Source organism: Pteropus medius, unplaced genomic scaffold, assembly GCF_902729225.1.
Source record: "Pteropus medius unplaced genomic scaffold, Ma_sr-lr_union100, whole genome shotgun sequence".
Classification (NCBI taxonomy): Eukaryota; Metazoa; Chordata; class Mammalia; order Chiroptera; family Pteropodidae; genus Pteropus; species Pteropus medius.
In genome coordinates this window covers 5864183-5889829 of record NW_024342473.1, presented here as the reverse complement: position 1 = coordinate 5889829, position 25647 = coordinate 5864183, and the positions used below count along the sequence as shown (strand labels likewise).

The 25647-nt window shown below is 34.8% G+C and overlaps 1 protein-coding gene and 1 pseudogene across 5 annotated transcripts in view; one reads left to right on the top strand and one right to left on the bottom strand.

The window, feature by feature from the left end:
* TBL1XR1 (TBL1X/Y related 1) overlaps window positions 1-25647 on the top strand; it is a 143179-nt gene that overhangs the window by 56207 nt on the left and 61325 nt on the right. For 3 of the 5 annotated variants that reach the window (XM_039865088.1, XM_039865081.1, XM_039865083.1), the window contains exon 2: window positions 17460-17534. The exons of the other annotated variants lie outside the window; for them this stretch is intronic. The gene's annotated coding sequence lies outside the window, so the exon portion shown is untranslated. The remainder of the gene's footprint in view (window positions 1-17459; window positions 17535-25647) is intronic. 5 annotated transcript variants of the gene reach the window in all.
* Window positions 7212-7330, bottom strand: LOC120604777 (uncharacterized; annotated as a pseudogene).

Below are 25647 nucleotides of genomic sequence, written 5' to 3'. Positions count from 1 at the left end.
TTTTTTTTTTTTTAAATATTTTTATGTTCATATTTTTAATAGTAGTTGGTATGTATATACACAAACTCATACACCTATTTGTCTTTTTAAAATATCTTATATGCTTTAAAGAGACAAAGGAATAGTTGTAAGATTCTCAAAAAAGTTAACAGCATTTATTAATAGTTAATAATATTGAGGTAAAGTTTGTTTTTTTTTTAGAATGTACAATTATTGCAGTAGCTAAATGGACAGTAAGAAGTTAGATCAAAATTTTTTTTATGGTGACATTGGTTAATGAAATCCAGTAAGTTTCATGTGTACAATTTAACGGTAAGGCATGTATATATATATTACACACACACACACACACATTACGAATACTTTTCACAATACACACACACACAGCATTATGTGTTCACCTCCTGTAGTTAGGTTTATTTGTAACCACATATTTGACCCCTTACTTTTTTTTTAAATACTACGAAAATAACAACTGTATATAATGGGGAGAAAAGGCTTCTTTGCTAATACTGATCTTAGGAAACAACAATGTTAAGACCTTGTTCTGTGGTTCTTTTGGTGGTTACCATTATACGTTTATTTTTGTCTTGATTTGTTATCTTTAGACACAATTTAATGTCTTCCTTTAATTTTAAGTAAAATGCCCTTGATAAGTCTTAGTGAAATAATGTGCTTTGAATAATGCTTTGGGAGAGAAAATTGTTGTAGACTGACATAAAACATAATGCGATAAGGTTTATTAGGCTGGAGAAATATTAGTGACTTGCGGAAAACATTCTGGTGTTTTCCTTTATTCCCACACAGAATACTTCTGACGCTTCTGATCATCAAATGTGTCAGAGTTTTTTCCACACCAGTAAATTCTCTGCGATACCAGTTGGGTGTCCTACAAGTCAGTTCAGTTCTATCACTCTCTACCTGGAGTTAGCATCAGATCTTTCAAGTAAAGGGGTCAGTTCCACAAAACTGCCCTCACTTCAGACACCTGTTGCAAGTCCCAGGCTGTCACCACTGACTGGCCCACTATAAATCAGGGTTTTCCACAGTGCCTTCCTTGGGTTTGTTATTTGCTAGAATGGCTCACAGAACTTACGGAACCACGTAACAGAACAGTTTATTATAAAACGATGAGACAAAGGGTATAGATGAACATCCAGATGGAAGAGATGTGTAGGGCAAAAAGCGGGGGAAGGGAGGGGTGCAGAGCTTTAATGTCGGACATAGGTACATCGCCCTCCCAGTACCTCCATGTATTCAGTGATTCAGAAGCTCTCTGAATCCCATAGTTTTGAGGGTTTTTTGGAGATTTCATCGTCTAGGCAGGTCAGTTCTTAACTCAGTCATCAGTCCCTCTCCCCTTCCCAGGAGATTGAGGTTGGGGTGGAGTGGAACATTCTAAGCTTCTAATCATGGCTTGGTCTTAGGTAACTAGCCCCCACCCTGAAGTTATCCACAAAAGACTCTCCTATCACTCAGGAAATTCCAAGGAATTTAGGAGCTCTGTCAGAAACCAGGGTCAGAAACCAAATATTGAAACAAAAGATGTTCCTAGTGCTCATATTGTTAGCCTATTACAAGAGTTTTAGGAGTTCTGTGCCTGGGACTAGGGGTGGGCAGTGGGTGTGCGGGCGTGTGTGTGTGTGTGTGTTTGCTATGTTTCATAGCAACAAATGGATCAAATTAACCAGTAGGGTCATTCTAGATATACTTTGAATGAAAGTCCGGTATTTCTCCATGTCCTCCTTGTAGACTTAACTTTAGTCTAGGATTACATATCTTAGTAGAGTTGGACTTCAGGGAGATCCAGGCTCTGCCAAGTCATTCTCCGTTCAGAGAATTTCTTGGGGACTTGGAGCTTGAAGCAACCCTAGAAGTTTATTGTCGCATGTGTAGTACGATTATAACTAGACCATTCTTTCCTCCTTTACAAGTTAAAGTTAATGGTTCTTAAATGGCTGTGACTGAATGAATGAAGAAATGAATGAAAGTTCAGGAACTTCTGAGAGTTTGAAGAGATCAAGTGATTTTGAAAGAATAGACCCATTTCCATATTGGCCTGGAATGGAACCAGTTTCCTAGGTGTGGCTTAACAGTAGTCATGGTTTGAACCTTCTGCAGTTATGTCTTGAATTTCTGGCCAAGAATAGTGGATAAAATAAATAAGGAAAAGGAAAAAAAAATCAAAATTTATATACTACTGAGAGATGTATAACCACTGCACTGGACTTATGGTTTCTAACTGTTCACTACCTTTCACAGTATTAAAAAATAGCAAACTGATGAGTGGTTCAGTAGTTCTTGGTTGATATTCACCTTATGGTGAACCCATTCTGCTCTTCAGTATTGCTTCTTTGCCCTTTGAATGACATTGCCGGTTTTACTTTATATTTCTTCCAATCAATGACATGGAAATAAAGTGGAATTTATTAAAGCTACAAGTGGGATTTGTTGACTTCTTTCAAATTAGAAAAATAGTCATCGTACTAGTGGCATTCAAAGTTAGACTGAATCAGACTGTTAATATCTTATTACTACACTAGAAAAGGTTTGTATTAATAGAATTTACAGAGCACATTAAATTGTCCAAGGGAGCAAACATCAGGGAGAACTGAGAGCTTAACACTGCCTATAAGGAAGTTCCGGGAGTGGGAAACTGCGAGTTATTTCCCATTAATGTTTTAAAATTATTTTGATGTTAAATCTAAAAGGAAAGTAATTTAAGGCCACACAGATAATTCAGTAATCTACATGATATTCAAAACCAAAATAAAGGTACTGTTTTTAAATACTGTATAATTATGGAGAGGGCTTAATGGAAGCCTTATTAAATTTACACAGAATTTGCTGTCATTTAAAGTTTACTTCCCAGGAATTCAGTGTTGCTGTTTTAGGCAATAGTTTTGTTGCTTCTCAGCTACTGTTTGGAAGCCAGGGAACAGGAATAGTAATATTAGATTGATATTTCTTTAAAACATGAACATTTGATTAATCCAATACCCACTATAGTTGTTGGTTGTGATGTTGATTAAAAATGTGTATTGTGAGATACTGAGAATCTTGAGCCAATCCTGCTTCCCTCACTAGTAATCCTTTTTTCCTCACCTTGTATTTTACATTATTAATCCAGAAATGATACCTTATTTTGAATGCTAATAGTCTATTTAAAAACAAAGTCGCATTTTTATTTTTATGAAATAAGCTGTACATAATATTCATGAAAACACAAAGTAAAACATACTAGACATTTAGATTGCGTTGATTGTTTATTTCAGTGAATTTGGTTCTGTCAAAAGACAGCTCAATGTGTGTCCCATCACACACAAAGTCTAGTAAAATAACAATGGCTATTATTAATTACTTTTTTATATCTCAAGTGCTATCGAATGCTTTATAGGTATTGTCTTACTTAGTTCTCATAAGGACACATCCATCTGTGGGTAGATAGAGTAACTAGCCAAATGTCTGATGCTCAGTAAGTGGTAGATCACAGTATTCTTGTCGTTCTAGTTCTGTGTGTAGTTTTTGGTAAAGAATGCATGAAGCTGTGAATGGAAGGCAATGTAAATATTAATAAGTAAATGCACTAACGTAATTGAAAAATTGTAAAGAACTAGATATTTATTTCTGACAGTTTTATTTTGCAAGGTTTATAAATGAAATGGCCTGACATAGGATTATTAAATGTGGGAAAGGAGTAGGGAATTTGATGCGGTTAGAGGAGAACAAAGTCATAAAATATTCAGATCTTTAGGAGAGGGGAAAGCAAGAAATAAGTGATAGGAAGTATGAGATGGAGATTTAATTTCATAGTAGCCACCAGTAAACCTAGAAAATTTGAAAAACCGTAGACAGCTTTATGATAATAAATGTGTATGGAGCATTCATATTCTTTCAGATTTTATTTCCTCTAGTGTTAGAATGCCAGTAGAGCAAATCTATCTATTATTCCAAGATCTTGGGGTCAAAAACTGTTGATAAAAGGAGTCCCTTCCTATTGTAAGCTGTCTGATTTCTTGGAGTAGTCTTTCTAGCTTTTGTCTATGGAACAGTGAAGGAAAAATAGCAAAAATAAAAAATCTCTTAAACTTTTCTCAGTGAACTACAGGCTGTCCACACTTCCTATGCAATTCTCCTTTGCCTTGCCAGTTCCTCTACTCTGGCCTAAAGTAATCAATGGGGTCAAAATCAAGCCATGTACCCTAAAAAAGCAAAACTAAGGACATGCCTTTTAATAGCAGCTGTTATGTTTTTAAATTTGCGCCTGCATTTGTAACCGTACTGCATTACAATGCTTTAAAAATATTTTACCAAGGCGTAATATTTATGATAATGAGTTTGGGTCATACAGTATTTTGGAACTAGGTATGGCTGTTAAATAATTGGTCATACTTCTTATTCTTTACCTTTTGAACAAAAATTGCACTTCCAGTATTGTGAACTTCAGATACGTTTTGCATCAGATATAGGTTGCATTTGTTTTCGTTCTTCCTGAAATTGATTTTGTGAGGGAAGGAAAAGCAACCCAATAATTTTATTGTCATTGATGTTTTTTTATGGTACCTGTGTGTATAAGGTATTCATTGTAACCATTAGTCTTTTTGTGAGAGGAGTACATTTTACCATTTTTTCCAGGCTTTGTTCTAGGCATCTAGTGTTTTAAGCTGAATAAAATATCTTTCAAGATATATACCTTCTATCAAAGGGAGACAGGCATACAAAATGAATATCTGCAGTGGTGGTAGACCTTAGGTAAGATATAGACGATCTGAAATTTAGCCGAAGCATACAGCATATCCAGAATCATTAGGATGGGATATGGGGGATTTGGAGGACTGAAAATATACTGTGAGGTAACACCGTAGAGGTAGTAATGGTGTTTGGTGATTGATTAGCTGTAGGCGATGAAAGAGGAGAAAGAGCTACTATCTGTAGCTTGGGTGACTGGGAGGATGGAGCCATACACAGAGGTAGAGAATATAGGAAGAGGAATAGGCTTGGCATGAGAGATAAATTAAGTTTATACATACATAGTAAGCTCGAAATGCTTTAGGGATATCTGTGGGAATGTGGGGAAGGAGGAAGCTTTCCTCTGCCCTCAAGGTTCTTTCACCTGGTCTAATAATTAAATCTACATGGGACAGATTAACAAGAGAAAATAACCAAATTTCATTGCATATGTATGCATGGGAACCCCACATACATGAAAGTCAGAGACCCCACATTACACAACAGGTTCAAAGACAGAAAGGGAAAATGAGGTATATGTGGCATTCTGCACTAAGGAATGAAGTGGCGAGGTGCTTTACGGCTTGAGAGGGGAGGAAGGTCATTACAGGATGAAAAGAAGAGCCAGATGTTCAGTAATTAATAGTTTGTCATGCCGTATAGATAGGCCCCCCAAAAAGTTATTTCTGTTGATAACTCTTACTATGAGCAGGAAGTCCCCTAATTTAAATTCTTTAAGGGAGTGGTAAAAGTTTCTAAGGAGCCTTCAGGGTCTAGATTGCCTTCAAAATAATTCACTTGCTGAAGTGGCACATTTTGGGGAGGCCTATTCTGAACCCCTACAGAGAGAGATTCTTGTCCAGCTGGCTTCAAGTAACTGGAAACACTGTTTTAAACAAATGGAAGAAATTGAGAGGCAAGATGTGCCTTTTTTAAAAGTACATTTTCTGCTTTTTTAAAAAATTACATTTCCTTAGTTTGAGGAATTCCATCAGGCTTATTGCCTCGGTTGAAAAATTGCTACTGATACAGGAGGCATCATGTTTAAGCAGGAGGAGGTGCCGCATCTGTTCTGTTTTCAGGAAAGCAAAAGCTTCCTTAACCTCTTCCCATGTCTTGACAGCCCCTGTTCCAATTTCTGCTTCAGTCTTATTATTAGCCAGACTGTTTCATAAGGGCTACCTGTAGCTATAAGGATAGCTGAGGATGTATTCATCTGGACATGTTGCTGCTTTCAACGAAATTGGGATTATGTTAGCAAGGATTCTGAAGGCAGTTAATAGTTATTACATAAATGAATAACTAATTAAGCTAGTGACCCAACAAAGAAACCCACTATTGCCTCTTTCATTTCAAAATTTAAAAAAAAAAAAAAAAAGGCTGGACTTTCAGATAATCAAGTGCAATTATTAATTTTGGCATGCATGGCTATTAAAAATAATTTGGACTTTAGATGTCATCAGATTTGCAGGGGAAGGAAGTTAGTGGTTGATATGGCAGACGGAGGAGACAGAGGGAAGAGTCAGGGATGACTTTCAGGCTTTTGACTTGGGTAGTGAAATATTAAGCCATAAATAGCACAATATTTGCTACAGAAATGGCTGTAGTGCTTTTGTGCCTTCCAAGACTTTTTGGTAAACTTCCAAAGTAGGAGGATTATGCATTCTAAAATTCCAGGCTCTCTTATGAATACTGATTATGTAAATTAAATAAATTTAACCTAACTTTCATCAGATGAAATCCCTGATTTCTGTACGTATCAGTTTTTTTTTTTTTAACAATCACATCTACGTAGTATTTCAAGAACTAGTTCAAAAGCATTTGGAACCTGGATAGGAGCGAGTAGCAAAATGTGTTTATTTTGGTTGGTAGATTTACACTGTCCTCTGTATTGAGTCCATCCTACTTGTGGCAGTAAGAGAATATGGATATAAATCTCTTCCTCCTAAGTAAAGTGATACTTTCATTAAAAATCTTTTGTCAGGGTTAGAATAAGAAAACTTTGAAAACAAAGGTTTTGAAGAGAGACTCAGGAGATCTAGAGGAGGAGAATGGTTAAGAATTTTATCTGGCATCCGATGACCATTTCTCTGCCCTTTATCAGCTTTTGATTTTGGTTTAGGATCTTCTTTCGAGCCTAGGTTAACTTGATTTTGAAAGAGACAATAATAGGTACTGTACAATCTTGTCATAAGATTTAAATGATGGTGCACAAGCGTTGCAAAAGTTTAGTAGTCATTTTGTTACTTCCGGTAAGAATATTTAACCTCTGGACCTCAGTTTATGTACTAGACTGCTTTTCTTTAACTTTGTTTAACCTTCATATCATGAGAACAGGTTTTCTGTGCTAATTACAAGATATTTTTCAGTTAGTTTGGTTTTATGTCTATGTTGCCTTATTTCAAAGAAGTCAAGAGGTATTTTCTTCTATGAGTACCTGTTTTTTTGTGAGCCTAGTTCTTACGTATTTATTTATTTTTTAATACCTACAGCACCTGGTATTCCTAGGTGGTCTCCCATCTAAGTACTAACCGGTCCCGACCCTGCTTAGCTTCCGAGATCAGAGGAGATCGGGCACGTGCAGAGTGGCATGGCCGTAGACTAGTTCTTAGTTTTTAAAAGACTTTAAAGTATATCAGAGGTCAACCCATGAAACTTAGTTATTGCTTATAGGAGATGAACTAGTTCTGTGTTCTACAAAAGCTTAAGTTATAGGCCCAAGACCACTGGCATCCTAGAGGTAGAGCAGGGATGAGGATCACCCAGATGTGTTGTGAGGAAAAGGTTCACCAACCTTTTCTCCTCGTGTGGAAAGAAGATGTTGGTATAATTTGAGCTGTATTTCACCCAAAACATGAAGGTGGAATGTCAGCGTGGCAAAGTCTCTAACTTGTGAACTGCATCTGGAGTGGGAGTGAATACCTGGTAGGAAAGTTTAATGCCTTCTTGTAGCTTAGCATGTTCCTAGATTGGTTGGGTCCCCTGGAAACTATGCCTATGAGACTCTTATTTGTAATTGATGTGGTCCTCTGTGTAACTTGGGATTTCTCAGTCAGGGTAGCTTCCACACCCTTGAGTGAGTTCTTGCCCTCTTGTGCCTGAGCCATCATGTGGTGGTAGTAGAAGGGAGATGTGCAAAGACAGCTCCTGTTTCGCATGTTCTGCCGACCTGTCTGGCCTGATAATATCCTGATAGCCTTTCCTGTCCTATATCCTTCTGAGTAAACAGATTACAGGTGTGGCCTACTTAGATTTTGTGAGTTTCTCCCACTGAGTTCCTCCTACTGATGATTCTGACTCATCAGAGCAGTAGTTCTTTTCATCTGATTGATTAGCCTGGACTTGAGATCGAGAGGCCAGTGCACAGTCCCACAACAGATTTTCATCCTCTTTGGTGGAAAAGATATTTTCCAAGTTATTTCCTCTCTCATAAGGAAGAGGTAAGACTTCGTTGTCACTCCCCTACCTCCACAAATCCCCCCTCCGTCCATCTCATTTAGTGCTCATTGGAATCCAGAATTATATTTTAGGTATAATAGAAGGCACAAGTTACAAAGATACTCGTATTTTTTTCCAGGAGTTTACACTTGAAGGTATTGAAAAAAGTTTAGCCAGTCTTCATAGTTCTAGTTTTGGTTTTCACAAACCAGTCTCACTTGTCTCTTTATTTTTGCTCTACTAAAGAGCATTGAATACAGTGAGAAAAAACAAGACCAAAAGTTCTTAAAGCTTTTAAAGAGGTGTTAGTCTCTATCCATATTTGTGTTTTGTTTTGTTTCTGCTAATTAGGTATTTCAAGGTACTGATGGTAGGTACATGTATGTAGTACTAGGTGCAATGTAGACATTTTCTGGATATTTTAAAAATTGAGTCTCTTGTCTAAATTGTAGTAGGACTTAAGTAACCAGACATTTCATTTCGGTGACATATTTCTGTTTTTCAGCAACCCGTGTCTTGACAAAGTTCTAAGCTTTTTTAGTTTAATTTGGTAAGAATGTATGAAAAATACTGTGAATGAACAGGCTCTGGGCAGCAGTTAGGAAAGTTTCTCTTATTTAGCATATGTTCTCTTGCACATTTGATAACTTTTTTGATGGCCTCCATAATATTACAATGCTAAGTTGTTAAGTAAACTTGCCATTTATAATGGCTAATGTCTGTCCTAAGAATTACAACTTTATAATACACAGGAGATACAGGATATAGGCAAGAACAGATGTTTCAGAGAAAGAATTGGAGTAATTGAAACGTAAATGACCTATTTTGTGAATGTGGATGTTCTAGGTACATTTTCCAGTGCTAAGCTGACAACATCACAGTAAGGTGCATCTGCATACACAATTGCCTGCATATAGAACACAGAATATACAGTAGCTTCCTGATACCTTACCAGCTCTCAGTTGAAATACAAACTAGTTCTGACCATTCTACTTACTGCTGCAACCTGGGGGCACCATCTCCCCCCTTCTCCGCCGGAACTCCTCGGTCCCCTCATCCTAATCAGACTTTTTTTTTTCACAGCACCGTCTACATACTACCTAATTCTAAATTCTGCTGAAGTTTAAACTCTGCAAGGGCAAGGGTCTTTTATTTACTGATATAGTTTAGTAAGTTTCATTTCATTGTTGGTAAAGGGCTAACCTTTAATATTAACAGTGTCTAGTAGAGAGGTTAATATTTTCTTTTTCTTTTTTCCTTCCTCTCTTTTCCTCTTTCCTTTCTCCCCACGGTTCTGTTGTCTGTTGCAGGATAAATTTTATAGTCAGTTAAAAAAAAAAAAAAACCTACCATTTAACTTAACCCTTAGAGATAAATGATGGCTTTAAATTACATTGGTTCCTGGTCTCCTGAAGGAGACTCTGGCTTTCTTCTCTGTATTTTCTTGCTTGAGTAACTAATGCATTGTTCATAGAGAGAGTTCATTTATGGCAGGCAGGTCCTTTGTTGTCGATGGAATCTTTGGTTGCTTTAATGTTAGAGAACTGGGAAAAAATAAGAAAATTAACGTTTTGTTTTAAATGTAATTTTGTCTATAGATAGTCCTATGAATTTGTTTTACGAACATGACGTACATAATTTACCTGTTTACCAGAGTTATCTGTAAATTATATTATGATTTAGGATTGTTAGAAAATGTGAAAACATTTTTTGTGATAACACTTTAGTTTACATTATAGAAGTGATTTTTAGTGGTGGTGTCGTTAACCGTGCCAGAAAGCTAACATATAAGCTCGTTTTCTCTTAACATATGCGTAATAGTACTTCTCACCTTCTGCTTGGTGAACATTGGCTAGTATTGGCAAAATTTATGGCCAATAATTTTTGTTGCTTTTATTTGCTTTGGTCAAGAGAGTTCATTTCCAGGACCACTGTTATTTCTGTGCCTTCACTGTTCTCTTTTGTTGTTGTTGTTGTTTTAAATACTTCCCATTGCTATTTTTATAACCTTATGGTAAGTCATAAACAGTTTTTTCTTAGAAACTAAATTTTTTACCTTTCAATATTGTACTATTCTTAACCCTTTTGTGCCCTTTTAGGCTATATAAGCAATTACAGTTAGCTGGTATTTATTAATATTCTGTGTGAAAACATCTTTAGAGATTTAATAGGATTGGTGCTCTCTTGTTTTTAAACTGTAGGGTTTGTTTTTTTTTTTTAACAGTAAGCCGAATTCTTTGTATACTTGTTAAGCTAATACGCCGTCACTGCAGATATATAATATATAACAGTATATAATATATAACAGATCCCCAATCCCTGGTCTGTGGCCTGTTAGAAACCGAGCCACACAGCAGGAGATAAACAGTGGGCAAGCGAGCAAACCAGTCCCTGGTGCCAAAAAGGTTGGAGACCTCTACTATAATATATATAATACCCTCATTTTACAGATGAGAACACTCTGGACTTGCTCATGGTTTTATGGGTATGATGTGAAAGAGCTGAGTCTTTAAACAAAGAGTAGAATTCCTTCGTTCTTTCCATTTTATTTCCACTGTCTTTTAAGTGTCTGAAGATGGCAGAGAAATATTGAAGTTTTAATACTCTCTTATTTTTCTGATCAAACTTTATTATATAGTGCCACAAAAGTTAATATGTTTGAATGCCATATAAAACTTTCTTCCCTTAGAATGGTTATATAGTTTTAGTGGTGAATGCTTGAAAAAAAATTTTTACTTGGTCTGTTACTTTGATTTTTTTTTTTTTAAAGAAAATATCTACCTCATTTAACCTAAGAGCTTCATCCTGGATCTGTAGAATTTTGGGTGGTCTTGGGAATTATTTCATGGCCAACTAAGTATTTTGTGTTGCCCTTTTTTGTGTGTGTTTGTGAATAAAGTTTGATGGCCAACAGTAATATCCATTCCTTTATGTATTATCTGTGGGGGCTTTGCACTACAATAGCAGAGTTGAGTAGTTACCAAGACCATGTGGCCTGCAAAACCAAAAAGTATATACTTTCTGGCCATTTGCCAACCCCTAGACCATTGCATAGCAGTAGCTGAAAAGTAAGATGGGCAGTTTTATTCGTATTGTCTCATTCAGTGCTTTATTATAATTTTGATGGTAGGCAGGAAGAGGAGTAATGCTTTGTATTGAAGTAAATAATTACTTAAGAAAGGTGGTGTTCTTTCTTTTCACGACTCCTGAAACAGAGAAAGGGGAGTGGGGAGTGTGAGCCTCTATTTCCTATGTTTATATGTCTTCAGTGAATCAGGCAGACAACTCAGCTTCGTATTTGCTAGTTTATATATTTTATTTTAAATTTGGTGAAAAGGTTAAATTGAAAGCAATTTGGCAAACCAACATCAGATGAGAGAGAATTTTTAGAATTGTGAGAATATATCATCTTTTAGAATTGTGAGAATATATCATCTGTTTTAGATACTTAGACTGAATTATGTAGACAGGCTAGCCCTGATTTCTTGAGGGAGTAGTAATCTGACAGCCACTTCGATAGAAACATGATAGTTAAGTGAACAGTTTTTTTTTCTTACTGACGGTAAAGCATTTGTTGTTGGTATTGTCTAGATTATATCAATTTTACAAATAGAAAGTCAAAGCAACCCATTTTCAAGTTTTTTCATGTGAAAATCTGTAAGGAAATACTCTCAGTACAGATGTACAAGAGTTACACTTTTGAATCCTTCCGTAGTAGGTAGAAATATAACATTTTAAAATTCTGTACCCAACACCTAATTGAATGTAAATGTATTTTTTTCTTTGTGTCCCAAGTACTTCAGAATGACAATTTCCATTTCACTAATTATCTACTGGCATGTTGTTATTTATTTATTTTTTTTTAAAAAGGTAAGAAGCTTATCCCTTTCTATTACAAAGTGAAAGTTGAAGACTTAATTTTTCAAGTATGATTGAAAGCTCTGCTCCAATAAGGTTAGGTGTGTTTATTGTCACTCTGGAGTCACACTAGTCAGGGCAACTACCATGTTCAGGCACAGCCCAAATCTGTTATAATTTAAAAGTTTTATCAATGATAAATTTTTTTTGGAGTAGTTATGCTATTAACTCACAAAAGACAAAATAAAACTGGACTCTACAGTCATAGTAGCACACAGTACAGCAGAATATGAATGGGCAGTTTGTGTCCTGCACAGAAGCGCACATCCAAGGGAACAAATAGGTGCTAGCATCCAGGCCATGCTCTTGTCAGCAAAGCTATTGCCCTGGTATGGGACTGTATCTTAGGGAAGGGCTCATTATCATTTATATGTATATATAATTTCTATATATTATTTTTAAATGATTACATCTGAATCTTATGTCAGACACTGTTTTGCACTTATAAATATTAAGTTATTCAACTCTCATAACAACTTATTTTACAGATCAAAGAACTGAGGCACTGAGAGGTTAAGTTACCTTGTCTTAGCCCCTCTGGCCTACTGTCTCAGGTCTTGGAGTCAAGTCCAAACTCTTTGGCTCACAATTTAGGCTCTGAACTCCATGAACTCTAATATGGCTTCTCTCTCTTTTTTAATTTGTCCTACTGGAGTCCTTTGCACACAGGTGCCATCAGTGCCACTTGTGGCCCTGTCATGATTGCACCCTTGTATGATGAGTTGGAAAGAATCAGACAGGGCACGCATACAACTCAATATCCCACTATCCTAGTTTTCTTGCTGAGTGGTAGATCTAGGTTTTGTTTGACCATTTCCATTGACTTGTGTAACAGTTCTTCATTATAATGAGCAGAAAAAATTATCTTTCTGTAACTTCTACTTACTACTTACTAGTAGTAAGTCACACGTAACTGAGTCACATTTGGTCTTGATGTGTCTCTTTACCTGAATATAGATATCAGCAGTGCTCCTTTTGTGTTCTTTTGTTATAGTAGTTCTGTTTTGTGGTCTTTCTGGGTCTCTTTCTGTCTCACATATCTTCATTGTTATTGTCTTTCCTTTTCAAATTCAGTTTTTGGGAGAGGGATTGAGTTTATCTTTTGTTTCTTATTGTTAATCTTAAAATCAAATTAATAAAACTTTTAATTAACTTGATGTGTAGTATGTTTCCCACTCTAGTTCTGAGAAACACTCACTTTGCAATGCTAATATTTAAAAGAAGTGATCTCGTTGGGTTTCTCCCTGCAGATTAATAATTAGACTCTAGTAAAATAACTCTTCCTGCCCTTTCGTGCCACATAGTCCATTGCTTCTCAACCCTTTCTGGAATCACATGGGTGAGCTTTAAAATGCTACCGACTTACAGATTTTACACTAAATCAATTAAATCTGAGTCACATTTAGGTTAGAATCTGGAAATTTTCTGTAGGACAGAGTTAATCAAATACCCAACATCTCTGGCAGAGCTCTCATTTCTGCTGGGAGTGTATTGTTCAGTAGCATGATTTTTGTGTTATTCTAGCCTAATTAGCTATTCAAATTATTGGTATCTTAAATAAAATATTAAGCCCTGGGGAAGAGTGAGAATCTTAATAAGATCTAGGAATTATGTCAGTTTTTTCTTTTAACTTGTTACGTGCCCAGGTACTGCCTATGTGGTCTTAGGCAAATTTGGAGAAGGCAAAGTTTGATTTTATTGTTCATCTTATTATTTCTTACATCCTTATGCTAATCCTACTGCCCCTTATCACCTTTCTACTTATTTCTCCCCGCTAAACTACTTTAAAAAGTTTAGCTGCTATCAGCATTGTGTTAAGAAGAAAAGTGTCATATCTGTCATATTTCTAGGGCATCATAAATTATAAGTTGCACAATTAATTTAGTAACCGTTTTTTGGAAAGAGAAAAAGAAATTAGTTACAATTCCACATGTTGATGTGCCACTTTTTTTTTTTTAAAGCAACTGATAACTATGTGTGTCTAGTCATACATTTTTATATGACCATTCTAGTATCACAAGTAAAGTTTGAGTCTAAGCCTTTTCTTATGTTCAGTTCTCTATCATAGAAAGTTAGTGAACTGGAAACTGGATGGGTAGATGGTAGTGCCAAAAAAGTAAATTTCACTTTTAATAACACTTGAAAATGCCTACACCAAACTTTAATTTTAAAAACTCTATGGCTTAGTATAAGAGAGTTTGTGGTTTTTATTGTCTTTAATTGCATTACTTACTCTCTGACAGACACATTTCGAGATACTTGATAGCTTTTTTGTCTTATTCCTGCACAAGTGTTGTTGGTTGTGTTTTTTTTGTTTTTTTGTTTTTTTGTTTTTGTATAAACCTAATACAGAATTCAACTACATATGATGCTACCAATGAAACTAACTCAGATAATAATTGGATGATTAGATATCAATCCATGTTTAAATTGTTTTTTATGTAGGCTTATGGTCTTGAGTATATCTTGTTTTTAGAAAATTGAGATCATAATATATGTTTGGATCAATTTTCCCTAAGTCACTTAACAAAGATAGAAAGATCATAGCCAGTGTTGGTGAAGCTATGTTTGATCTTACTACTCTGCCTGAGTTCAATCCTGATCTCAGGGTCATCTGCTATGGTGAGAGTAGGGGATGTTGAGCAAATGAGGTTATAAGGCAGATGGATGTAAAGGACACAGATTTTGGTTTTTTTTTTTTGGACAACTTGAATTACTTTAGTGCAAATAATTTTAATATACATCTGTCAGATTATCTTAAATATACCTTAGATTTTTGTAATTCTTTTGTAGAAGATATATCTTTTACAATTCACATTCATTTTATAAGGTGAAGAATTGTGTGGTGTGCTTTATAAATGTACTACACAGTGGCAGGGGCATTGGTAAATGAGCTGACTAGAAAACTATCTAACACAGAATTCAGAAGAAAGACCTGCTTATGGTTTTTAGAAATCCCTCAGTTTTCCATATTGTATTGTATGTGCAAATGGGCATACCTGTTGACACATCATTTTCCAAATTTATTTGCATTTCACATCCTAGAATCAACTATTTAACTACCTAAATATCAAATTATTATTGAGATTTTTCCATTAAAGGCCTATAGTTTAATAGGTAAAGTTAAATGACTGAATGAAGAAAACAAGATTAGAGAAAAGATAGAGAAAACTAAGATTTGAGACATATGAGACTGATAAGAGAAAGACTCACTGACCACAGAAAAGTAAGAAAAGAACAAGGGAGAGGATGAAAAAAGTAGAAAGAATATCAACTGAAATGATCTAATATGATATTTTCCAAAAGATAGATGTGAGTTTGTGTGTATTGTGTGTGTACATGTTCCAGTAGTGAAAACAAGTATCCATTGGTGTACAGTGCTCTATTACTTTATGTTCATTTTAGATTTAAAAAATTACTGTTATTTATATTTAATGTAGAGGTTCAAATTTACATTCTCATTTAGCGGTGATATCAGAGTCATGTATAACATACTGGTTTCAGAAGAGTGGGGGTCGCATTCCCATTCATTCATTCCATTCCTGGGAATTGCCATGTGTTTGAGCTTATTACCGTAAGTTTACTTGTGTTCGATTATGTAGACTTATGGATTATCTGGTTTTAACCAAATTCTGCAAAAAAAAAAAAAAAAAAAAAACTAATGTAAAGATTCCTATAAAGAAACTGAATGTAAGAAATGAATAAGAATAGGAAACAAAATGGTACAACTGACAATTAAACTACTAGAATGAGCTTTTCCCTTGCCATGATTTAATCGTTTTAGAAGATGGCTGAAAAAAATTAGACTATCAAGAAAGCTATTTAACATATAGGCATACATTCACTGTTAGTACTGATGAGCCTTATTCTGAGTAAATTGTGCCTTGAGATGTTAGTTAATGATATAAAATCATCATGATCAAGACATTCAAAAGAATCTAGAATGTTTTAAACAGTATTTCAGCACTATAAACAAATAATTTATCCTTTTTTTACTTTGCTTTTGTGTATTTTACAATGTACAGTAGTAAATAATTCATCAGCACATGTTAAGTATTTGTAACTAAAGAAAATGAATGTGTGCCAACACTTTTTTCTAATAGGGTGCTTTGCCAATTTTTGGATAACAAAAATTTACACTGATAAGATCACTTAGCCTACGGCTATAGCTTACAGCTCAAAAATTCACAAAAATTTTGTTGTGAAATAATCGATGTTTATAACAAATGACCTTGAGCTCAACAGAGCCTAGCTGTAATCTGATTTTGGTGTGGACGCCATCATAATATCTACAGAACATTTTCCCAATGGGTGATAGAAAGGGTCTACCAACTAACTAGCTCACAAGTGCCTTCTACCAAAAAGCTTTGAGGCTCATTCACCTTGTCTTGAAACACCAAAGGCTGGTGGGATATTATATGTTGATGTAACCATCTATAATTTTCACGTAGTGTGTGACATATTTAATAAATGTTGTTTTAATTCCTAGATCTCCTTATAGCTTATCTACTTGAAAGTTATAGAGTAGCACTAAAGTTACTAGTATGGCCATGGAGTTGGCAATCAGCACAGATGGAAGTTCCAGTCACTGAAAGATAAAACAGGGGAGCAAACTTCAAGGGATTAAATTCTTTCTGCAGTTATTCAGTGCATTTGCTTAGTTATCTTTTTAGTGTTTCCTGACTTAATTTACCTGTTAGGTGTATAAGAGAAAGCTTCTACATCCCTTTATGTGGCACTGGCTTGTGCTGTTACAGAAAATTGTCCTATGTGCTAGTACATGGTGGAACCTGCACTGGTCATTGTTCCTCCTGAGAGTCACTACTCTGACGGGATGTGTGGAAAAGTTTCATGGAAAATAATGTGCTGTGAATTAGCAATTGAGAAGACTGGGTAAAATCTGAAAAATATAAACTCTGAAGGGATAAAAGTTAAGTAAGTTTTGATTGAAATGATTTCAAAAACTATCATGTATATTTCTCTTTATTTAACGATATATAGAATATAAGTGTAAAACTGTTCTTCATGGTTCATGATCATAGATTATTAACATACTATATTGGGTCCTATTACAGTAATATTTGCATGAGTCGATTGAATGTGGGTCAATTTGTGCAAATTCACCTCTCAAGTATCATTTTGTTCCTGTGTCAACCTTTTAGGAATGTAATAAAGACGCAGTGTCTGTCATGTGTTATACACTCAAAAGTTTCTGTTTATGATAACAGTTGATTACGGGGAGAAAGATATTTACTGGTGAAGACCTTAAAGACAGGAATGAAGAGTTTTCCATCCATGTAGAATTTGGTGTGAGAAATCTTTTAAACTGAATTTGTCTTAGGGCACACTGAATATTTTACTTTCCTTTTTCTCAGCATCAGCAACAGCAATTTGTGATTGGTGGTACCGGATATTCAGTTGTACATCCCCACATCAATGCACTGCCAATGGTAAGATTTCCTCCCACTCCAAACATTCCAGTATTTTAATTGCTCTTTTTTTTATTCTCTTATTTTTAAGAATCTATTAAGAATTTTAAAAGTTTCTAACAATCTGACAAAATACATATGTGTTCCCAAAGTGAAGAAATGTTTTTTTTTAAAAAAAACAGTAATTTAAGGTACTTCAAGTAAGTTTTTATTTTGTATAAAAAAGTAAAAAGGCAGATCCTTATTTTGAAGATTTTTATTATCTTCAGATTTTATAACCTCTTGGTTACGGTTATCAGGATGAAAAGTAGTATTATGTAGTAATGATCCTGTATTTTAACAAGTGGACGATATTTTGTGAATAGAATTTTCTTGTTAAACTAAGTTACAGTGGCCGTAATGGATAGCTCTTACATTTTTGTCCATCTCACTATAATAGTCTGTTTTTGCATATTACGTTTGTCCTGATATTTATAGTTAATAGGGAGTTAAATGACTGAAATTTTTAGTGAAAAATTTTCAGGAGAACCATTTTTATCTATTTAAAGAGATCATTTGGAAGCCTTTTTTCCTGTGGAACAGAAATTTGTCAGCTGTATTATACAGCAGAAAGGCCACTGGATCCTGTAGGAGTCGGGGTTTGCCCTCATTCCTGCATGTGTTCTGGATGACTTTTGGCAAGTACTCTTGTAAAATTAAATGATAGAATTGGACTACTTTTTTAAAGTTTATTCTAGCTATAGGCTAAGTGATACCGCATCACTGTAAATTAAAATTCGGAATGATTCTCCCTTAAAAAATGTAATTCCTTACCTAACTGGTATTGCTGTGTACTTTGGGGATCAGTAAATAGCAGGAGAATTAATTTTTACTTTTTTTTTAGAATTACTTAATATTTTCTCTTTCAAAATATATTTTATAGTGCATCATCAAGACTTTTAAGTTATTTTTACTTAATCAAATTTTTGATTTAAACATTAAGTCAGGGAGCTTAAAGAAACTGATTAAAATTTATGGAATTTGTTGGGAAATGGTAGATGTATCAGTCTGAAATAAAAACTAAAAATTAACTAGAACTAGAATAAATGAGTGAGATAAGTTACCTGTGAAAATATTCGTAGGAAATGATTCATTTTAAAGATGGATTTGTCACTATGTTGATAAGAGAAGGATTATCTTTGTCTAAACTATCTTTTGAATTCTTACTGGGGAGGAAAATGACCTCTACCTCCCACCTGTCTTTCCCCCTCTCCTTTCTCCTTTCCCTCCTCTTTCCCCTCCTCCCTTGCTTTCTCCCTCTTTCCCTCCTGCCTCTCTCTAGTAATGGAGTCTGTTGGGGAAAATAATGTTTTTGTCTTTACCTAACTCAAAGGATTGCATGATTCTTAATTAATTTCTGAAACACTGGGTTCTTTGAGGTGCTTGGGTGACTCACAAACCATCATCAAATCTGCTGTTTCCTCTGGAACACTGCACAGTGTCTCATGTAAGAAGCAGCTCCATGGTAAATCATCTTCGGCATTGTGAAGTCTCTGCCCTTGGCTTTTTGTTTGAAGTTCACATTCGAAACCTGTTAGTTTTCTAGATTGTAGGAGTCTTAGCTATTTGTGACACGTCTCCCCTGAGAATTAGTTGCACAGGCTTTGGCCATCGGTAATGTAGGTGCTGTGCAACTAGCTGTCTCTTCTAAGTGGCTATCAAGTGAAATTTTTATGTGCCACTCACACAGATTATTGTTTTGTTTTTGGAACAGCTCGTAGACTGTATTTTAAATCAGAGCATCTCAAACACATTTGCCTACCTTGTTGAAAATCCCTGAGGTCATTTTTAAGTCATGATCACAGAAATTTATGTTTGCTTATGTTAGTGTTAGTTCTATATATGTGTGTGTTAGAGATGAAGGATAAGATTACAACAAACTTGCTTATAGTCTAGCCGAGGACATTGAAGCTATTTCTACACATTTGCATGAATAACTTATAAATTTATAGATATTGGTTCAAAATGGTAGTTTTCCTATGGACCTGAGAAATACATTAGTGTCCAGGGTTATACCCTTGCTATGTAGTATCTCACATTTTTTTTCTCACCTGGAAATGCCATAAAGGAATGCTTTGTGGGAACATTTACTTCTGCCACCCCCACACCTTGCCCTTAACTTTTGTTCTTGATATAATAACTGTGAGGGATTCATAATATTCTTATTTGCCTCATTCTTCACCTGACTAGGTACAGGTTATTTGAACTCTAATTGCACCTTAAATCATAATGATTTACAGCTACTTTCCTATATAAATGTTTCATAGCTCCTTTCTGTAATTATCTCATTGCATTAATAGAACCCATTGGCTAACAGGTGTATATTATTATCTTAACATTTTACTGTGAAAAATTTCGAACATACACTAAGTAGAGAAAATAGCGCAATGATCTCACCCAGCTGCAGTAGTCACCAGTTTTGTTTCATGTAACCACCTTGTTCCCATGTATCCCACACCCCCACACTTGATTATTTTAGAGCCAATACTTATATTAAATGATTTCATTCACAAATATTTTAGTATGCATCTATGGAAGGTATGAACTATTTAAAAACATATCACAATATCATCAGCACACTTTAAGAATTGACAATAATTTCATTTTTTATTTGAAAAGCAATCTTAATATTACTGTTAAAATTATAGTAAACAATATAAAATTTACCATCTTAACAATTTTAAGTGTACGGTTTGTACACTTACATGTAGTATTAACTGTATTTACATTATTGTACTACAGATCTCTACAACTTTTTCATTTTGGAAAACTGAAACTGTATACCCGTTGAACAAAACCTCCCATTTCTCCCTCTCCCTAGCCATTAGCAAAAGCTATTTTACTTTTTGTTTCCCTGAGTTTGACTACTCTAAAGAACCTTATATAAGTGGAATCATACAGTATTTGTCTTTTGTGACTGATTTATTTAGCAAAACGTTCTCTGAGCTCATACATGTTAAAGCTTGTGACTGGATTTCCCTGTTTTTAAAGGCTGAATAACATTCCATTGTATACTTATACCATATTGTCTGTATTCATTGTTGATGGATACTTGAGTTGCTTCCACCTTTGACTATAGTGAATAATGCTGCGATGAACATAGTACGCAAATATACATTTGAGATCCTGCTCTCAGTTCTTTTGGATGTATATCCAGAAGTGAGATTGCTGGATCGTAATTCTAGTTTTAATTGTTTTTTAGGCACCTCGACACTGTTTTCCAAAGTGGCTGCATCATTTTATATTCACAACAATAGTGCACAAGGGTTCTACTTTCTCTACAGGCTTGCCGATACTTGTTATTTTCTGCAGATTGTTTTGTTTTTTTAGGGTAGTGGCCATCTTAATAGGTGTGAGGTGATGAGATGATGATAATTTCTTAATATCACCATATATCCATTTTGTTTGTTTTCCTCATCTGCTCATAGTGTTTTTACAGGATCACAACAAATTCCATACTTTACATTTGTTTGGTACATACAGCATCTGCTTTTACATCTTATTGTTTTTTCTGTTTTATTTGTCTATAAGGTTTTCTCATTCTGTATTTTGTTAATTGCATCCTGTAGTAAAATATCATTCTTGCATTTTTTTGGTAAATCAATTTTGAGACCTAAAGGCTTAATGTAATTCAGGGTTCATTTTGCTCTCCTTTGCGGGGCTAGGGTGGCAGAGTATTAGTGCTAAGTCAGTCCATAAAGAAGTGTGTAATATTTGGTTATCTCTGCTTGTGATACTGAGTGACTACTGCTGATTGTTGCCTAGGTCCGTTATTTCCATGAGTGTGCAGGATGTTGATATTCTAACTGTATCAAATCTTTATTTATTATCTGTAACATTTCTACAAGGAGAAACTTCTCTCATCAGATACTTGGTTATGCTGTGGCACAGTTGGCACAGAAAAGGCATACTAAAGACTTAATTCTTTCCTCTATTTACTAATTTTAAAAGTACTGAGCTGTTTCTTAGAATCCTGGAAAAGGAGACCAATGAGGGCTTTGAAAAAATGTCATTGTGAGCCTGTGGATTTAAATATTTGTTATGTTTATTGCATTGTAGTTTTTATTCTTATATGGATGCTCACATTGTCTTGACCCAAGGAACCTGTTTGAATTGACTTCTGAGTCTTTTTTGACAGTGGCTTTCATAAAAATAAATACTTGTTAATGCATTTATTTTGAAACATTACATAAGCCCTTTACCTTTTTTGTTGTTGGTGATGGTGCTACCCATAGTAGAGACGGAAATTTATTTCAAAAACTAACTTTGTCTGATATAAATCCCCGTCATGTAACAGGGCACACCTCTTTACCACCACCACCACTCACTAATACCACCACCATTACCTACCACCACCACCACCATACAAAGAGAGGTAGGAGAGGGAGGGGAGCAGTAAGAAGAGGGGATATGAGAGAGAGAGAGAGAGAGAGAGACAGACAGAGAGAGAGAGAGAGAGAGAGAGAGTGAGTGTGTGTGTGTGTGTGTGTGTGTGTGTGTGTGTGTGTCAGATTACTCATTGAGATACCTTGGCCCTTATTTGTCATTACTTCCCTCTCCCCTCGCCCTTTACCTCCACATCTAGACCTGCACTGAATAGTGTGGCAGCCATTATTCAGTCATATGTAGCCATTGAGCACTTAAAATAGGAATAGTCATAATTGAGATGTGCTGCAGATATTAAACACATGATGGAATTTGAAGATAATTAAAATCTTGATTTTAAAATACTGATTACAAGAAATAATATTTACATGTTTTGGGTTAGGTAAAATATTAAAATCAATTGCCATCTTTTTAAATTTTTCATGTGGCTACTGGAAAGTTTAAAATTACATACGTGGTTTGCATTATGGCTTGTGTTGCATATCTGTTGACAGTATTGTTTTAGACCTTTCTAGTCACAGTTACCTACCTATAGCTTCTCCTTATCTACCGGAAACAAGTAATTAGCACAAGGAAAATTTGACTAAAGCTAAGAACTGGGGAAAGTCAGAGAGTTCCTAAAATTAGACGATGGGACTATATTACAAAGCTAAGTAAGTTGTCATTTGCCATTGACCAGGCCCTCATTTTACACCCCCCATCCCCCGCCAAAAAAAAAAAAAAAAAAGTACTGAGGCTTAGAGAAATGATACCATATCACATGCTTGCTCATGGTAACAGAGCAAAGACTTGAACTGGATATCATTTGTATTCTACCATTTAAAAAAATTGTCATACAAATTACAAAGAATCTGAATGTCTTTCAAAGGTGGATCATGGCAGCTTTCACTGCACCTCAGGAGGAGATAGAATAATAAGTAAAGATTAAAGCATCTTAGCTAGAGATTTCTGGGTTTGGGGACTTTGTCAGTTCATATACAGAAGTACAGGATCCCTTTTTCCAGCTTTCATACTCCAGCTCTAGAGGCCTTTGTTCCTGGTTTAGTTTTGCTCTTTTGATTGAAAAAGACTTTCTTAATCAAGCTTTTGGGAGGAAAACACACACAGTAATAGGTATGCCACTGTCTTTAGCAAGTGTTTTTAGAATAGTAGAGAGATATGAAAAAAACATTATGGGGACACTAGAACAAACAAAAACAAGTATAAAACTGGACTGGAGTGGTTTCTTAAAAGAAGGGAATGGTTTTGAGTAAGTTTCCCACCTTGATGACTTTTGCCTGAGGGCAGGCTCCCGAGGTCTGTTTGCAGTCTTATTGGCTAGGGGAACCAGAGACAGAGTTCAGAACTACCACAGTAGCTGTAGACTAATGGAGTCAGCAGGAAAAAGAGGGAGGAAATCCCAGAACTACAAGGGTAGGGTACCAAACACTGTAAAACTCTGTCAGATATGGAGCTGACCCCTAAAGTGGAAACATTTTAGATGTCTGTCAACAACAGAATAAACAAACTGTGCTGTATTTGTACAACAGAATACTACTGAGTAATAGAAAGGAACAAACTATTGATGTCTTTAGCAACTTGGATTAATCTCTGAAACATGTTGAGTGAACATAGCCTTACATAGAACAGGACATAATGTATGATTCCATTTATATGATGTCCTAAAAACAGATCTTATCTGCTCAAAAGATGGGGTGGAGGAAGCAAAACTAATTTATGTTGGGAAAAATAGTGGTTGTCATGGCTTAGAAATGGATGCCTGGGTATTGGGGACAGGGAATAAGTAGGAAAGGGCATGTTGAAACTTTCTAGTGATGCTAGTAATACTCTGTATCCTGTTAAGGAATTGGGTTACTTGAGTAAGTGCATTTGTCAAACTCATTGAATGGTACACCTAATATGTATCCATTGTAACTTGTGTAAATTTTTCTTTAAAAGGAAAAACATTTTAAATACTTTACTGTGGTTAATGATAGACAAGCTGAAGTATATATGGGGAAATTATACAGAGGTCTGCAACTTCTTTTGAAATACTTCAAGAATTAAGATCAATTAATAGATTTGATAAAACATACAAGGAAGTATTAATTTTAAAATCTTAGTGGTGGCTGTATTATTTTCTGTACTCAATTCTTTCAGTTTTACCATATGTTTCAAAAATTTTCATAATAAAATATTTTAAAGGTAGTATTTCTCTAACTAGTTTCCTGTTAGTATGTTGTTGTTAGTGTCTTTCATCAAAATTGGTATTATTTCTTTAAATTTGAAAATAGTTTATCAGTGACGTTTTTCTGCCTGTGCACTGAGCTCTGACCTGTTTAGGATGCAGGAAGATACAGAAATTAAAATAAATAAGAAAAATGAGAAGACAGAACATAGTCACACAATAATTTGATTACTTCAAAGACATAACAAAGATTCACTAAGATAATTTATAATACATAAATTCTGAGAGAATGGCTATATAATTAGAGTATGCTCAGAGTTGAGTATGATTAATGGGAGATGGAATCCCTAGGGTTGCTTATTTTGAACAAGTTTTGAAAATACTATTAGAGGAAATTAGTAAAGTCTCTTTTCATTTCTTTAATTGACCAATTGTCATTTATGAAATATGGCTTAGGACACATTTGTTTAGTGCATTGTATTCATTATTCAAAGAAGGGATGCTGCATGATTTTTATGCTAGAATCGTTAGCCATATTGGATGATTAGAATTATTTTTCAAAAGTAATCTATACTTGAGGACTGTGGTAACAGTATGTTAATGAGTTGTTGGGCTGAAAAGTAAACAATCATTGTTACAGAATTTTGTGGTTCTTTTATAAATTTTGAGAGTCAAATATAGTGCTATTAAAACATTGACGTAATATTAAGTATAACCTTTATAAAACATTATCTTTTATCCTCAGTTAATTTACTCTTAAGAAACCTATTCTGATACACACATTTTAAAAATTCAGCCTATCAGAATAAATTGTAAGTGGGTGAGGATGAGTAAAAAATAAAATATTAATATTAAAATATAACTTATAATTGAGATGTGATATTTTTAACTAATTTGATCATTTCAAATTTTTATTGCCATTTTTTTCTTCCCTGATCCTGAAAATGAGAACTTCCAACAAAAGCAGTTATTAAATATGTTTTAGAAAATAAAAAAGATGTAATTACTTGATGTTACAATAGCTTCTTTTTTTTCTAGTGACCAAAAATAGTCAGGTTTGGACTTACTTTTGGTCTTGTCTTTTTATCTTACCAATTGTATTGCAGTAATAGAATCACCATTTTTTTTTTCTAGGTATTATAACTCCCTCAAAGCAAATGTTCTGCTATGTTGTGCCCAAGTCTAGCCATTTATATTGTTCCAAGAATTTTTTGTTATTGATATCTACATGAGATATTTTGGTCTGAGGAAATCGTATGCTGACTTATGTAAGTGGTGGAAAAAATTACAAATGTGTTTATATTATACAGATAGAAATTTAGTGAGGTATGATCTCGTGGGCACATGACATACCAATTAGGTATTTAAGCATCACATTTCTCTTTTTAACTGCTGCTCTTGGAACCAATGCCATCGTAGAGGAGAATATTTTACCCAAGACAGTCATTCAGTCCTAAATTTTTGCAAGAGCTGTTTTACAATTGTACATTATAGGCTTAAAAACAATACTGCTTATAGTATAGTCATTAGTAATAGTATTTT